Genomic DNA, 16,479 nt, shown 5'->3' on the forward strand with positions numbered 1-16,479 from the left:
GAGGGAAGAAAGCAAAAAAAAAAAAAAAAACAGACAAACAGGGATGGGGTCGGGGGTGGGGTAGGGGTGGGGTAAGGAAAGTGGGGGAGGAAAAGGAGAGAAGAAAATACCAAGAAAGAGAAAAAAAAAATGAGAGGGAGAGGGACTGATTATCTAAAGACCAAATGCTGGTGAAAGTCCTTATCAGGAAGAAAAATTTTAAAATGCATGAACTCTATTTATACCCTGAATAAACAAGATAATTACGTGTTCGTTTCATAAGTTGTGCCTTGATTTCAGATCACCAGTGACCATGAATGTTTGGATTTCACATAAGCATGTTCAAAAGCCAGGGGTCCTGACCCTCCGACCAGGAAGCTAAGCTTAGTCAACACGTTCACACTGTGATCAAGGCATAAAGCAGAGAGTTGAACAAACTAACATTTTACTCTTGGAACTGAAGTATAAGCAGAAGAACTGATGAATCTGCCAATTGTTTCATTGTTCTCGCCTGCTCTTGACATTGGCATATATGTGGCCCTTGTGTAACCCAGAGTGCATCTTTTGTGTATGTGTGGAAAGAAAAATGTGTATGACCCTGATGGATATAAAGTGATTTTTGTTTTCTAAAGAGCAATCATTTTATTCTTATTATTTTAAAAGCCAACTGCTTGGTAGGGTTCACATGTCTGTCCTGAGAGTGTTGGGGGACAACTTGCAGCCAGGCACCACAGGCAGGATGGATGCAGTACTGTCCTGCTTTACCTCTTTCTCCTGAGGTCACTGTGCATCCCAACAGAGAGAAGGCGAGATCACGTTCTGCAGCACACCAGTGGGGTTAGTATCCTCCTCTCCATTCCCAATTCCCTGCGCCAGTTTAGCAAACATCCCCTCCCTCCCACATCCATACTCCTGTCTGGCTCTCATGCTTACCTATGTCCTAAGTACCAACCAGCAGAGCCACTTATCATTACCCATTGTGCCAACCCCATCCCCAAGATATCCACAGCTCCCTCCTCCATTGGCTGTATCTGATATGAACCCTCAACTGCTTCTCTCCCAGATAGATGTGAGTGCATCTGACAAATCCCTACCTTCTGCAAGCAACACCTCTCTTGCTTTTACCCGTGTCTCTTTATGAGAACCTTCCTGGTCCTCCAAGGTTCAATTCCAATGCCAGCTCCTCTATGGTGCTCTCCCTAAGCAAAACCACTAGTCTGTTCCGTCCCTTCGTTAAATGACTGGAATTACTGAGCACAGGGAAAGCCACCATATGAGCTCCATTGAGTACTTGTCAACATCTTATTGTTGCTCCTCTTATGAACTGATCTTCCCCTTCTTGGCTTTGAATTCCTGACTCTCATCTGAATTCCTGAGGTGCGTCCAACTCTGTCGTGTGGCTTTCTGTGCATCTTCTCCCCTCCGTATCTGTAGCCCCTCATTGCCTAGGATGGGGCCAGAGAGAGTGGCAGGGCCCTATACATTTGGGCTCCATACAAACTGAACTAAAGAAGTATGTGACTTTCTTCCCAACAGGCAACAACATCTTATTAGGCCTGGTGTTCAGTGGGTCAGCAGGGACAGGCCTTGGGGCCTGGTTCTCCAACGCCTCCTGGGAAAACTCAAAGCGTCAAAAACAGAGCCCCTGAGGGTCTTCCAGGTCTAGATCCCACCTGAATATAGATGCTGCTGCTGCTGCTGCTTACTCCAAAGAAAATATGGATCATAGAGCTTCTAGGCAGGTGGTAGAGAAATACTGTACCCCCTCCACCTGCCAGCCTAGAATTTCAGGGGCTTGCCCCAACCCACCAGGTAATGGCGGAAGCTTTGTTGGGCAATATCCAAAGTCTGTAGTTGATTTTAACCCTCAACTTCCGACTCTTAAACAAAAATCAAGTATAGCCTGAAGTCACTTGGGGGAAGGGAGATACTAATACTTTGTCCCTACTGGAGGTTAAATCTCAAATACAGAACCTTCTTTAAAATCCTCTATTGACTTCCTAAAAGCAGAAGGGATCAGTGACCTTGGTCCTCACATCTCACTGAGCTGGACATATGTGAGAATCATTCTGGCCGGTAAGAATCAGCACCGTTGTCAATGACTGCTGGCAGTGCATGTCACAGGGACATGTGAGAGAGCTCTGGCCTGGTGTCCCCAGAAGGTTACAAATATGGAGGGTCATAGTAGATAAGCAAGACACTTTTTTCCCCACTCTTTTATCCCTGCTGGTCCATTACCTTGCACATGCATGAAGACTCTTGGGTCAAGGAAGAAGAGAAGTCATTTCATGTATCTGATATCTAACAGGTAATTCACTCACCATGGTTAACACAGATCTTTTTATTCCAACAAAGTCCAAAGGCAAGGGTTGGTGCCTACCTTACTTTTTTTGTGCATAATCCTCCTCTTTAATGAGTATGTGTCAAAACCAAGATAACAGTTTCAAAACACACAAGCAGCGTGCAAAGTCATCAGTGTAGATCACTTTCAGGAGGAGGAAAGGGACGTAATCACAAGTCTTTACTGGGCAGCCAGTTCCTCAGTCTACCCACAGTGCCCGGGGCGAGAGGTGGAACCAAGGTTCTAGAAGGGGTAGGCGTGGCCAAGGAAAACCCCCCTGAGGGGATGATCAGGGGAGCAGCTGAGTCTGCCCCACGCTGACCTCGCTCCACAGGCCTGGACACAAGAGCAGAGGGTAAGGAAGCAGCTGGAATATCTGCACTGTGGGCCAGCGATGGAGGCTTAACTTGAGTCCTTTTGCTTCTTTGGAGTCCAAGGCTGGTAGGCTCAGGGGGAAGTTCAGTCCCAGGGAGGCCAAGCAGGCCACCATGGGCAAGGCAGAAATTGAAACCTTTTTAACTGAGATTCAACCCAGGTCTCTCTTCCTGCACTTCTTCAACTGTCCCTGCCCCACCACGTGGACCAGACAGACATCCACTGAAGGGCCAGCAGCAGACGTGAGGCGTCACGGGTTAACGGGCTTCTTTTCATTTGGTGGTGTCCATTTGCAAAGCTGACCTAATGCATGGCCTCACCAGCTCTCAACCTCTGAAGGGCCAAGAGGGACACAGGAGCCTTTGTCTTGCGGCAAACAAAGGCAAGGTCACTGTGGAGTGGACCCTGAAGTGATATGGGACACCCATCCTGCCCTGGGACGCCCGTAATGGAGAAGCAGGTTCCAAGAGAAGGTGGCAGAAGGAGATTTATCTCCAGCCTCAACCCCATCGCCTGCCTAGTCCTTGCTCTTTGGAAGACCCACTCCAAGTGGCTCACCCCAAACCCAGGGAGAACTGGGCTTCCCTGCCCAGTCCCCCGGCACCAAGAGAAGCATTTCCAAAAAGAAATGGACACGATGCGTGATGGACACCTTCATTGTGGCTGGTCCTCTTGGCCTCACCAGGCCTCTTTTCCGATGCCCTCACTCCACAGCGGACCCCCTAAGGTCTTCCAGTTCTGAGCTGGTGACAGAGCCGAAAGCAAGCACCACCTTTAGCTCCATAAACTCATCAAGCGCCATGAAAGGGAAAAGAATATGACATGAAGCTTTTGTTTCCCCGAAATGCAAGAAAGAAGGTCAAGAAAGAAAAGAAAAAGAAAAAAAAAAGAAGAAGGGAGTGGGGGGAATAAAAAAGAGCCCGCAGCCACCTCAGGAACAGCCTGAGGATGACACGGGAGGAGAAGCCGTCGCCCACCCACACGGGGAGAGGGCTTCGAGCTGGTGCCGGGTGGCAAGAAGGGTTAAATTTATGTTCCATTACAAGTCCCCTTTTTTTTTTGGTTTCATCTTCTCAGTAAAACACATAACTTAAAATGAAATCAAATATTAAAAATGACAGACTATATAAGTGCTGTGAGTAACTTCAGGTCACGGAGGGAGGGAAAAGCCGGCTAGTTGTCAGGCACTATCTGTCAGAGTGAATTAGAAACAATCAACAGAGACTGAAAGAGAAGGTGATTGTTATTAAGAGCGGGGCTGTGAGCAGGCTACCCAGATGTGGTCATGCATATAAAGGACAGGAAACAGCAGTTTAATTCAGGAAGCCCTGGCGAACAGGGCAGCAGAGAGGAGAAAAGTCCTTTGTCGCTAATAAGCTGGAAGTTACTTTGATAACAGCAGGGTTAGACTCGAGAATAAAACACATTTCTTTCACTACCACACACCATTAATATCGCAGAAATGTGGTCGGAAGAAATGCCCAGTGCAGGCTGGGATTAGCAAGTGGGCCTTCCCCAGCAGAGGCCCGCAAAGCAGACCCCATGGTCCTCATTTGGGAACCCGCCTCCCCTCCTCCTTCTGAGGCCAGGCTCTCTGACCACATCGGATGGACTGTCACCTTCTAGAAATGTCATAGGACCCCAAAAGAATAATGATAGTGTTTCATTATTTCCAAGTGTCAGGCCCTCCCGTCTCTGTGGCCTGTGGGGAAGGTGCACGCCCGGTAAACAGCCTTGGTATAATGAAGTCCATGGATGCAGCATCGAAAAACAATTTTATATGCAGACAAGGCCCGATTTCATAAGAAATTACTTATGCAGGCGTTCTGCAATTATCCTGTGATACTTTCAGGCAACAGTCTGACAGCAGTTGTGCAAACAATAAAGGGATTACAGAAATAAAAACAAATAATATTACACACACAGAAACTCCATATTGCATGTGGACGGGATGCAGGGAGTGCACGGAAATGAGGGGAGCCCAGCCGGGGCCAACAGGAAGTGAGGCCCAGAGACGAGCCCACCCCTTCCCAAGCACGTGGAAAGCACTCTTGGTGGAAGGAGGCCTGCCTGGTAGGCCAAGATAATGCTCAACAGATGGATGCGGGCCTGCCCCATCCTCTCCCCCCATCCCTGGGGATGCTGGGTCTCCTCCTTGCCTCTCTGATCCTCTGGCCTCTAGTCCCAAGGCAGCCAAGGACACTGGGCCCCTTTTGCAGGAAGGAACAGAGAGGCTCAGGGCAGGAAAGACCATAGAGGGCTGAGCAGCCATGACACCTTTTCTCTTGTACCAGGTCCCACAGATGAGAAACCATCTTGTCCTTCTGCCTTAACCTGGGGTCAACACAGGCTGCCCTGACCACCAGGAGCCCAGCGGAAAAAACGCAGAAGTGACAGAGGCTTTGCTCAGGCAGCCCCTTGCTACAGGGACGGTTAGGTCCATCATGCACTCCTCCCAGAGGACGGGGATCCAGCAGCAGTCAGCACCTCACTCCGAGGGGGAATCCAGCAGGCAGGCACCCCATAACTCAGGTATTGGGGAGGCAGAGGAAGGTGGGATCTAGAGGTATGCACAGGTCTTCCCAGAAGAGGGGTGCTTTCCCACGGCCTCCGCTCCTCTGGCCAGGCCTGCCCTGTGCAGACAGTGTCCCTGCAAGTGTGAGGCCAACCACCTGCACACCCTTCCCTCCCTACGCACTGGCGCTTGCAGACCTGGGCCTTCCTGCGGACAGCCAGACTGGGCATTGGCCAGTCCTTACGGAGGGTCCCCGTGTGTGCACCCAGTGCTGAGTGCAGGCCGAAGCTTCACCCCGTCTACAGACACCCTCGTGTTCACAGAAGGACTTTGAAAACTGCAATGGTTTCCTGCACTGGGGGAGGTGGTGGGGGGAAGAACCAGAATTTGTTTTCCCTTGACTTTTCTTTAAAAACTGAACACCTGGACAAGCTCCGCCCATGCCCCATGCAGCTGCACTCCATGGGAGCTCATTGGCAGTGGCCCCTGTCAAATGGGCCAGCCCTCCTCAGTTGGCTCTGCACACACTGAGCTTCCCACATGACCACTGGGACCTGAATTTGGGTTCCTGACAACCCCTGAGAGAGCTGAGGCCTGCAGGGACACACAGCCACAGTCCAGGCTGTGGCCTGCTGGGTGCTTCTCCCCAAGAATCTATTCTGGGGCACAATCCAAACCCTCCCTTGGCTGAGTGTCTTCAGCACTGATCACCTTTGTCCCAAACCCTCAGTATTCTGTATCCCTAAAATGGGACTATTAGAATACTTGAGGGATACCTCCAAATCCCCTGCAGAGGTATTAGGAATCACATCTGGCCCAGCTGCATCCTGGTGTTAGCACAAATCAGACCCAGGCAGGACTTGGGTTTTGCAATCCCTGTACCTCAAAAATATTGGAATGAAATGTGGATGGGTCCTACGTTGGGTTTGCTTAAACCAAGGTACAACAAATTCTGATGATGACAAGTTCAAATGCAAGGAGGTTGGTTTACCAACAATCAGCCACTGATCATTCCCCTCTCCCAGGGTGCCAGGAACTCTACCAGGTGCTGTGGGAGCTCCTGAGACAAAGTAGACACCACCCCAACCCCCATCCCCACCACACACACACACACACACACACACACACACAAGCTGGTACCTCCTTTCAGCTAAGAGTGGCCCCAACCTATTTTAGACCTGCCTGAAGAGTAGAGTGGCCAGTTCCGTTCTGGTGAGAACAGGGCTAGATACAAATATATATAGGTTCTGGTTCTTGCGTTGTGACACTGGGCAACTACCTTGCCCTCTCTGAGTCTCAACCGTCTCATTGATAAAAGGAAGGTGACTGTGACTGCAAAGTTCTCTGCTAGCCCTAGGGCTCCACTGGCCTTCACAGGATCTGGAATTCCTGAAAAGGAAGTTCTTCCGGGCAGCAACGTCTGTACTGCCCAACAGAAAGAGCCCTGAATGATGACCACCAAGGCGCTTTGCTCCTAAATTCATCCTGCATGTCATCAGGTGGCCATCATGAGTTATTTTTTCTCTGTAGGGCGTGGTTGATGCCCCTACTGTCCTGAGGGCCCCTGACTATCCCCTCCCCATGAATCCTGACTAAGGCTCCCTAATCAAAGTGAGCCCAGAAGGCTTTCACCTGTGACTATGCGTAAGCACCCACAGCTGGCCTGGGCCTCCCTGGGCTGCACAGGAAGCTCACACTGGTCCTGAGACCAAAAAGAGCCCCCAGTGTCGCTGGCCACCTTCCCATACCCTCAGGGCCTGCAGTCCACCCCCGACTCCCAGCTCTGGACCAGTCACAGGAGATCCCTTTGGCAAAAAATAAAGAGCACAGTAAACAAACCACCAGGGGCCGTTTTAAGTCGTTAGAATTCTGGCACCTAAGTCAGCATCTACAGGGCCTTTCTCAAGACTCCCCCTTTGGTTAAAAGCAACATAAACAGAAAAGGAGGAGCTAGGATGTAGTTCAGTGTCAGAGTGAGTGTTTGGCATGCACCAGGCTCCGGGTTTGATCCTCAGCTCTGCAAAAGAAAGCTGGAACTCCTCACCTTGGCCTACGAGGTCATGCCTGACCCAAGCACTTCAACCTGCCCACTTTTCCCCAGAGCTTACTGTAATCTGACCACAGTGGTCTATGCTCTACTCCTCAGAAATGCCCAGTTCCTCTTCACCACTGGGCCTTTGCACATGCTATTCCCTCTTCCAGGAGTGCTCTTCCCCAGAACTTCACCCAAATAGCTCCTTCGTGCCTTTCAGACCTTTCCCCTCCAACATCCCTTCCAGGGGGTGGGTGCAAGCCTCAAGTTCAGATACCAGCCCATTCTCCTGCTTTCCTTTTTCTCCTGGTATTTATCACTCTCTGGTATCACCTTTCCCATTTGTTGCCCTGTAACTAATTCCCGCCCATAACGCGCCTATCACGAGCTCCCTGTGGGCAGGGACTTATCCAATGCTGTGCCCAGTGCCGCTCCTTAGCTACCAAACTGCGCTCCGAATCAGGAAGAACAATGCTCAGAACGTGGCCTTTCCATCTACCGTCGCTGTGACCCGAGGTGGGCCACTTCACTTCTCCAGCCCCAGACTCTACATCAGGAAAATGGAACCCATTAATGGTATCTTCCTGCTCACTGGGAAAATCCTGAGAGATGCTTAGACCAGAACGAGCTCCTCTCTGCCCTCCCTCTAGAGGTAAGATTGTCCCTGATTGGTTTACGCCCAAGGAGAGTGTGAGTGATGGAACCTTCCATTTCTACCTCCTTCTGTGGCTACAGAGGCATCTGTGGGGATCCTTACCTCCATGAGCTTTGACATCTCCTGGTGAAGATCAAATGAGACTCAAAGTCCTAGGCACATATGCAGGGCTACTACGGTGTCATTTAACTGAGCAATTACTGCCTCATGCATCTCCATGAGGACAGCAGGGCTGCCTCGGGACAGCAGAGCCCACACAGGACCAGACCTTCAAGGCCCATGTGCCTATGGTCCCTGGAGCACTGTGGGTGCCCAGCACATAGCGAGGGCCTCCAATCTGTGCAGGGAACTCTCTGGAAATACCTGCTGTGGCTGGAAGGGAAATCGCTCTCAGAGGAGTGTGGGAGGTTCGGTTATCAACAGGTGGCTTCCGCTTCTATGGAATGGCGGCTTAAGGATGGCAGTCCTGCTCTCCTGAAACTGCATTTCTATAGCGTTTTATTTAAGACTTCAAAAAGCTGAGTGTCCTTTACTAAGAACTGAAAGGAGCCGGAGCCAGAGTCCCCAGCAGGTAAGCAGCCCAGAAATGGGTCGGGGGGCTGAGTTAGCCGGCTCCCCTCCCCCTCCCCCTCCCCCTCCCCACCCACTCCCCACCTGCCCTTCCTCAGAGTCCCAGGCCATAGGGGCAGTGCTCCAGGGCCCGAGGAGCCTAAGTTCTGAGACCAGAAAGTCAGGGACGGCCTGGGAGGGAAGTGCCTAAATATCCTCTGCCTATTTCTAACACCTGTCCCCTTTTTGGTCACCAGAGGACAGAATTTGCTCTTGGATACAAGTTTCCAATCCTACTTCCAGTTCACAAGATCCCAAAATTATTCCATGCTCTGCATTTTCCATCCGGGAAAATCTCCCTGCCTTCACATGGCCAATCCCACAGAACACCACATACATCGGACCCCCGGACCCACAGTGCCACATTGTGCTGTTCCAGTTACCCCAGGTCAACCACAGTCCCCAGATATTAACCTTTGTCTTGACTCTTTCTAAAGAGAGACCACATTCACATCACTTGGATGGCAGGATATAGTTTTACTGGTTCTGTTTTATGAGTTACGATGGTTCATCTCTTCCTGAATCTCACAGATTAAACTTTATGACTAGGGAAAAACACAGTGTATACAGGGTCTGGTACTAGCCAGTTTTGGGTTTCCACTTTGGTCTTGGAACATGTCCCCTGCAGATAATAGGGGACTGCTGTAATCGTTCTTTATCTTCCACGAGGCCCAGGTGAGCGACTCCTTAAAATGTGTGCATTGGCTGCAGAAAACTGGGTGAAGTTGGAGTCACTCTTCTGCAGTCTGTTTAGCCCATGCAAAGGACAGCTCTGTCTCGCCTATGGGGGGAGCACAAGGCACTCCCCCCCATGTCCTTGTCATACCAAAGGGGGTCAAGAAAAAGTGGCCAGCATCCCTGCAGTGCCTCCTCCTCCACCTAGAGAGGCGCAGAGTGTGGAACATTCCAGAACAAGCTGGTGCATCCGCGCTCTCTCCCCAGCCCTCCCCAACAGCCGGTCTCACCCACTCTCCTACCCGAGGCCCTCAGCAGTGATGCTAAACTGGGCCTTCAGAAACCGGGAGCATCCACGCGGCAGAATCCCTACCATCAATGTAGCAGCTAAATATTGTAAGACTCCTAACTCCCCCATCTGTGTTTTGCCTCCCAAGAGGGAAAATAGTCTTCGCAGACATTCCCTTATCTGGCAGGCAGATTCTAAACCTTACTGGCAACTGCAGGCTTGTTTTCCCAACCAAACGGCTATGGAACCCAAAATTGTTCCTGCCTGCGATATGCTGAGGAGGGACCCAGCCAAAAGGCTCAGTGTGGAAGCCCAGAGCCCGGAAGCCCGTGGGTTGTCCCCATCGCCAGAGGAGACCCAGTGCTCCGTGAAGTCGCTGGTGCCAGGGGAGGCCCGCCCGTCCCCCGACAGCAGCTAGAACTGTTGGCGTTCACTGCTCCTTTTCCTTAACGCGGAATACACCCACCAAGAAGCTGCAGGAAAACACTCACCGCAGTGTGAAATCAACACTTTCTAACTCAAATAAAGGGGGTAAAACAGGGAAAACTTCCAACCTTTTGCTGCAGATATTCTTCTTCTGCAAGATCGCTTGAAGCTATGGTGCCACCCCGGCCTCTAGGGGACCCCCGGAGCCCCCCAACCCTTGCTTTCCATTTTATTAGCATCCCCTCACTTTTTTTTCCACCCTAGGTCTTCACCTTCTTAATACTGGAACCCGGCACCTGTGCAATGGCTAATAAACCAATATCAGACGATAACGGTGGAAGTCTAATTGATAGGAGCCTTTATCGACTGGCCTTGATGTCTATCCGAGGTTCTCAACAGCCGAGATTTAAATGTTTCATTTTATTTTTAACTTTCACTTTTCCACATTTCAGCAATGTCAGGCAAAGAGGTATGGTTTTACTATCAGAAAGAATCATGGTGCAGAATAATTTATGACTTCAGCTTGGGCTTTCAGAAAAGCTATTTCAAATCTTCACTTTGATTTGGTTGTATCAAAACTACTCAAAATAACAGCAGCACTTTCTTGGAACCAGAATATGTTAGCAGCACCTTCAGGATTTTGAACCGAAGCCTCCTCGTCTTTATCCCAGAAGAAAACTTCAGAAAGGAATTAAACCACCAAGGGGGAAAATAACATTTTTTTTTCATGATCCTTTTGTTCCTCTAGCCCCTGCCCCACCAGTCCCCAAACACACCCAAACCACAAAGGAAGGCCTGTCCCCATTGGGAAAGTTCCTGCCAGTCACCCTCACCCAGAGCTTCCTGGGCAGGTACAGAGCCATCGCACCTGGGGCAGGCAGAAGCCCAGAGGAAGCCCTGGGCCAGGGGGAGAGAGGGGCTGTTTGGTCTGGATTTGTGTTAGGTCAACAGGACAAAGTGGAAGGACACGAGGTGTGACCAGAGTGATGAGTTCTGGAACCGCAGGGCTTACCTTAGCAGCTTAACTGCATACTTGTCTTAAGAACCGTCAGTCTGGTGACAAAATACCCCAGAAAGGGTGCAGTTGATCCAGGCGCTGACAGATTGCCAGAGGGGCGTCCCAGCTCCCTATCACAAAAGAAAACAGAAAAAAAAAAAAAAAAGAAACGATGTAAAGTGAAATGTAACAAATTCACCAAATCATAGCAATACGCAGAGGTCAAGGAAATTCAACTGAAAAGGTTAAAGATGAAATCAAATCCGGTGTAGGAGAATGGAAATCTATCCCCATGCAAGGCCACCGGTGACGTGCTGTAGACAAGAAGCTAAATACTGCCTAGCACTGGGATCTTTCATTTTCATCAGATCAATAAAAGCTTATATTTATCAGGATTCCAAGCAGCTGCCACTTCTGACAACCTCCACTTTATTTTCTCACTCCTTGCGCTGTATCAGGGCAAAGAGGAGAGGAGAAGCAGCTTTTAATGCTATTTACACCTGAAGACACAATTCCATTAAGAGGTCCTGTTTTGTTAAAGAAACAGGGATTGATATGATTATATTGGCAGGAGCGGGAAGTCTCTTTGTTCTTCTCCCCATGTTTTCCCCCTTTGCAATCCAGACCCAGCAAGAAGATTGCCTGACACGAAGTCCATGTGCAAGCACTTTTTTGTTCAAACTTCCCATTTACAGAGAGAGAGAGGAAAAGGCTCTCTGCTAAAACAGTTACCACTCTAATCATCTGTGCAACAATATTTGCTATCAGGCATTCTAAATAGATTATCACCAGTCCATCTGTGTCATTATTGATTTATAAGGCCTTAAGCAGCTTTAGAATGGAAGCTTCCCCACCGAGGGGTCCCTTGTATAAATCAGAGCCGTGCTCAAATATAGCAGCCATCACTCAAGATATTGTTCTTAAAATCATAACAAGAAGGAGAAAATGATAAATTGCTTGTAATATACTGATCCAAACTGATATGCAAATCTTGTTTTTTAAATATATTACTTGAGTAAAAAGAGGCATCATTAACATATGAATGCTATATGCAAATGATAGTGACAGAGCAGATGTTGGCGCATGTAATTGACCTATATGTGAATTGCATCAGAACTCTTAACTCTATTAATTCACTACCCAGTAACTAGATATTGTCCAAAAAAGTACATTCTTTGAAACCATATACTGGAAGCAAAGCTGACAGGGTTCCAAGGATTCTGAAACAAGGTCACTGTCACTAGTATTTTGCTGTCATCTGCATTCCCCTTCTTATGGATGACATCATCATGTGGCCGTGTAAATCGATCACTTAATAGCATTTGGAAAATACTGCAGTGGGGAACAGGTTATAAAAAAAATGCCCCAGTTTTATTCTTTTTCTTGGCAGAAATGTCATACCTCTTAAACTGAGGGTTTGTGCATGAGTGCACTGTGAAACACACAGATGCCATTTTATTCCCCGTCTTTATTTTTCCACTTCTTCTCAGAATGACATTAAATTGTATTAAATAGCCTTTTGTCCACAGGGCACAGACCACCCCGCATATGATAATGTATTAATGCCCCACGTTCCAGCCACTGAGCTGAAACATTCTGAGACTTGGAGGATAAGTATGAAGCACCATTGTGTGTATAGCCTGCTAACAACTGTGACACATACTAATAGAAACATACCTAATAAATTACTGCTTTCAGGTCTAGCAAGCTGACATTTCTCTGCAAGGGACAATTTTATATTTGTGGCACAGAACAAAATTGCTTCATATGAAGCCACTGTGGATTAGCATAAAAATTAACACTTAAATTTCAGCTTATTTTCCACCCTCTCCTCCTGCCACAACAATCAATTCCTCTTATAAATCTGATTAGATTTTATGATGCTTATTATTCAGAGCATGTCTCAACACAGCATTCACAGGCTTGAAGACTATTTGTTTAAATAGAAAAAAGAAGCAGATAAATCTATAGGTATTTTTTATTACCCCATTCCCCACCAGTTTCTTTCTCATATTGTAACATCAGTAATTGATTGCACACATTAATTAACATGTAAGGTAGAAATTCTGCATTATGCATGATTTATTTTCCTATCTGGTGAGTAGGTTTGTCTGCTGCCCTTGTGTTTCTAGGACATTGGGCTCGATTCTGGTCCAGACATAAATGCCAATGCTCATTCCCCCTGAAAGTTATTAATGTCAGATATGAAATGAGATTTTTGATTTCACCTGCTTACTAATCCACAAAAGCTGTTTTGAGTGATGCAGGCTTAAACGCCGAAATTTGAAATGATATATTGCTATATCTGATAACATGCAAATATGTTCATTAGACATAATTTAGCAGGAGAGAATAGCAATACTTTTATAACAAGTCTAGGTCAAAAATGGCTGTTAATTAAACAAGCCATGAAGCATGGTATCACAAGGAGCCTGTCCAGCAGAGACCAGACTTTCTGATGATGTGCCACCGATAGGTACCCGATACTTCGCACTCAAACGGAGGGGGTGGGACCCTCCTGAGCACCAGATGATCTAAAGCAAGGGTAACAAAACTATACCACATTAAGAACCTCAAATTGATCACACTTTCTTAGATTTTAATGGCAACGCGCTATACTTCTCCATCCAAAGATGCGATTTCACTTTCTGTCTTAGCGGCTTAAAGTGATTTATATGGTTGACTCCTTCACAAATAAACCAGAAAAGAAATTAATATTACATCCGGCCATGCTGCTGGCTGCCCCGAGTGTTTATGGCTTTGTATTTTAAATCAACTAGAGTAATAGGCAAAAAAACAAGGCTGGCTGTAGAGGGCTGGGTTGGGGGGCCGAGGTGGATGCAGCATGGACTGACTCCAGGAGGAACAGGTACCTATGTTTTCTTCCTTGAGTGTATGCTTAGGTTGCCTAGGGAACAAGCCTACAGTATGAACTCTTCCCATTGGCTGGGAGTTGAGTCAGTGTGGGTGGGGTCCTGATTCACAGGTAAAACAGGCCACCAGCCCTGGGAAAAGGCAGGCACCTCCAGAGTTAGCTACGGTCTAAGAAGGACGGGAAGATTTTCCCACTGTCCACCCAGGCTGCCTACCCTGCAGGGAGGTACAGCATTCTTGCTGGGGTAAAGGTGGAAAATGTCTTCTGGAGCCAACAGGTGCCCACTCTAGCCTGCTGTAGGTGGATCCTCTACTTATCCAAAGAACCCTTGCAGCCCAATCTTTGAAACACAGTTCGTCAAGCAGGAAGGACACACATAAGCACTGGGAGTCACCTACAGCAAGGAAAGTTGAGTGCAAGGTCACATATCAACTCAGCAGTTCAAAGGAAGTCCACGCGCAAGCCATCTTGATATGAAGGCTTTCTTCATGATACTCAGAGCTTGATGCAGAAGAGCCTTCTCCTCCTCACTGCTTTGGTGGAGATAGAAGGCCCTTCTGCAATGTCTTTGTGTCCCAGTGTAGAACCATCTCATTCTTAGCTTGACTTTAAGTCCATGTTATTATTATTGCTAGAAATTCCACTTCATCTTTGGACTGTGTTTTATGATTTCTGGGCTTGCAAATACAGGATCTCAACTGGTGAAAGAGGCCCAGTGGCATCCCTTCTGTCTACCCCCAGGGACAATGTGAAGTTCAAAAAAATATGATGGATGGAAATGCTTTGGTGGAGGAAGAGAAGGATCCCGAATTCTGCTTGGCCTTCAGTGCTTTCCAATTCTCCTGCCCCACTCCATGCAGGCTCCCCATGAGACCATGTACATGGTCCTCCTGTCACTGCCCTGGACTCAACCATCTACTGCTTCCACAAGGGGGATTCAGATATATATATATTTGAGTGTAGTGCCTCTACACTCCTAGTGGGTTGATGTGAGATACAGGAAAAGATACAGTAAATAAGATTCCCACTCATGGTTGCTGTTGGTTACTCCAGCTTTAGCTCTCAAGTTTAAATCAAGTAGAGTAATAGGCAAAAACAAGGCTGGCTGTAGAGGGGCGGGTTGGGGGGCCGAGGTGGATGGAGCATGGACTTGCTGGGGCAACCCTGAGCATGAATTCTCAGGTCATGGAGAAAAACAGGAAGAAAGGCTCAAACACCGTGGCATATAAGTGACACTAAGATTCCATGGTCACCTCTCATAGACCAAAAAGTCTCTTTCAGGGTCCCTGACACTATTTGTCCAACTCCATGTGCCTCTGTCCTAATGATGAGAAATGCCTAGTGTCTACCCTGGGTTTAATGATGATTACGCATTCCTCCCAGGGCTTTATTTCATATCAAAGTTTTTTATTTGTTCAACAAATGAACCAACACACATGATCAAATGTATGAATGAGTGGATGAGTGCGCTAAGACACTTTGAATAGATAGATGGAGACAGGGTGACGAGAGAAGGAATAAAAAGTGTAATAAGTGCATGAACTAATGCATAAGTGCACAAATACACAGGCAAATGAATGTCTTGTGAATGAGTGAGAGTATCTATGAACTCTTAATCAACAAGTATGTATCTGAGGGCCTCCAGCCCTTCTAGAAGGTTACTGTGAAATATAGGAAAACGTACAGTAAATAAGGTCCCTGCTCACGGTTACTGATGAGAACTGGTTACCCATCTTAAGCTCCAGCCGGTAGGATTCTGCTGGAAGAGTAAGAAGGGAGACAGAAATATTCTTGTCTCTTGTCTGATCCTTCCAGAGGAGAAGACATGGTCAGAATGTTCCTGATAATGAGACACCCAGCCCACTGCGCTTTAGTGAAATCCTGCTAGACACTGAGGGACTATTTCTAGCAGGCAGGAGCCACAGCAATGGAAAGCACAAATTCTAGACTAGAGTCCTGAAAGCTCCATCATGAATGTTGTAAAGTCACCAAATCACCTCCATGTCTTTCTCTTTGGAATGGAGATAATATGTTTGAGAGTGCTTAACTGAGGGTCTGGCACCCAGTAGCCCCTTAAACATCAGCCACCATGGGTGACTACTGCTGAGAAGATCTTTCCTGTGCGTTCTAGGTGCCCTGCACATAGAGAGCTCGGTTCTAGGTGAACATCCATCTCTACCAAATGCTCTGGGTGCCAAAGCAGGGGCCTGACCCTAGGAACTCTATGTTTCCATTTAAGTGCATATTTTATTCTTCTACCAAAGCTCCACCAACATTTTTATTTAAAAATGATGGAATAGACTCAACTTTTGTGATTCTGTGCTCTTCTGTGGAACTTGGTTTTCCATTTACAGAATCAAAAACTTGGTCTGAATTTGTGGTTTTTCAGCATTTTCTATTAGTAGAATCCTTTCCCTGAGGGAATCTTCCTGTGTAGGAACTGATAAGAGCACAGCAGCTCTGCCCAAAGCTACTGAGGAGAATCCTGAGTCCTCCCCTTCTCTTGGCTCCCAAGGCTTTGCCTTGGAACCCTTGGGGTCCTATGGAAGCCAGTTTGAGGATCATTTGGACTAGAGACTTTCTGATGGTCAGTGATTCTGTCACTCTGTGGTAGCAGTCATGGTGGCACAGAAGGTTATATATTGGAAGCCTGGTAGTTGCCAGAGCTGTGTGCTGGCCCTAGTACAGTTATCAACATCTGGTCAACCCTG

At 47.7% G+C, this 16,479-nt stretch overlaps 1 protein-coding gene across 6 annotated transcripts in view; it reads right to left on the reverse strand.

The window, feature by feature from the left end:
• The window catches only part of Znf536 (zinc finger protein 536), a 436,688-nt gene that overhangs the window by 310,100 nt on the left and 110,109 nt on the right, over window positions 1–16,479 (reverse strand). For all 6 annotated transcript variants that reach the window (XM_048791005.1, XM_048791009.1, XM_048791007.1 and 3 more), the window contains exon 3: window positions 10,909–11,024. The gene's annotated coding sequence lies outside the window, so the exon portion shown is untranslated. The remainder of the gene's footprint in view (window positions 1–10,908; window positions 11,025–16,479) is intronic.

The sequence above is a fragment of the Marmota marmota genome, unplaced genomic scaffold (assembly GCF_001458135.2).
Source record: "Marmota marmota marmota unplaced genomic scaffold, marMar, whole genome shotgun sequence".
Taxonomy (NCBI): Eukaryota; Metazoa; Chordata; class Mammalia; order Rodentia; family Sciuridae; genus Marmota; species Marmota marmota.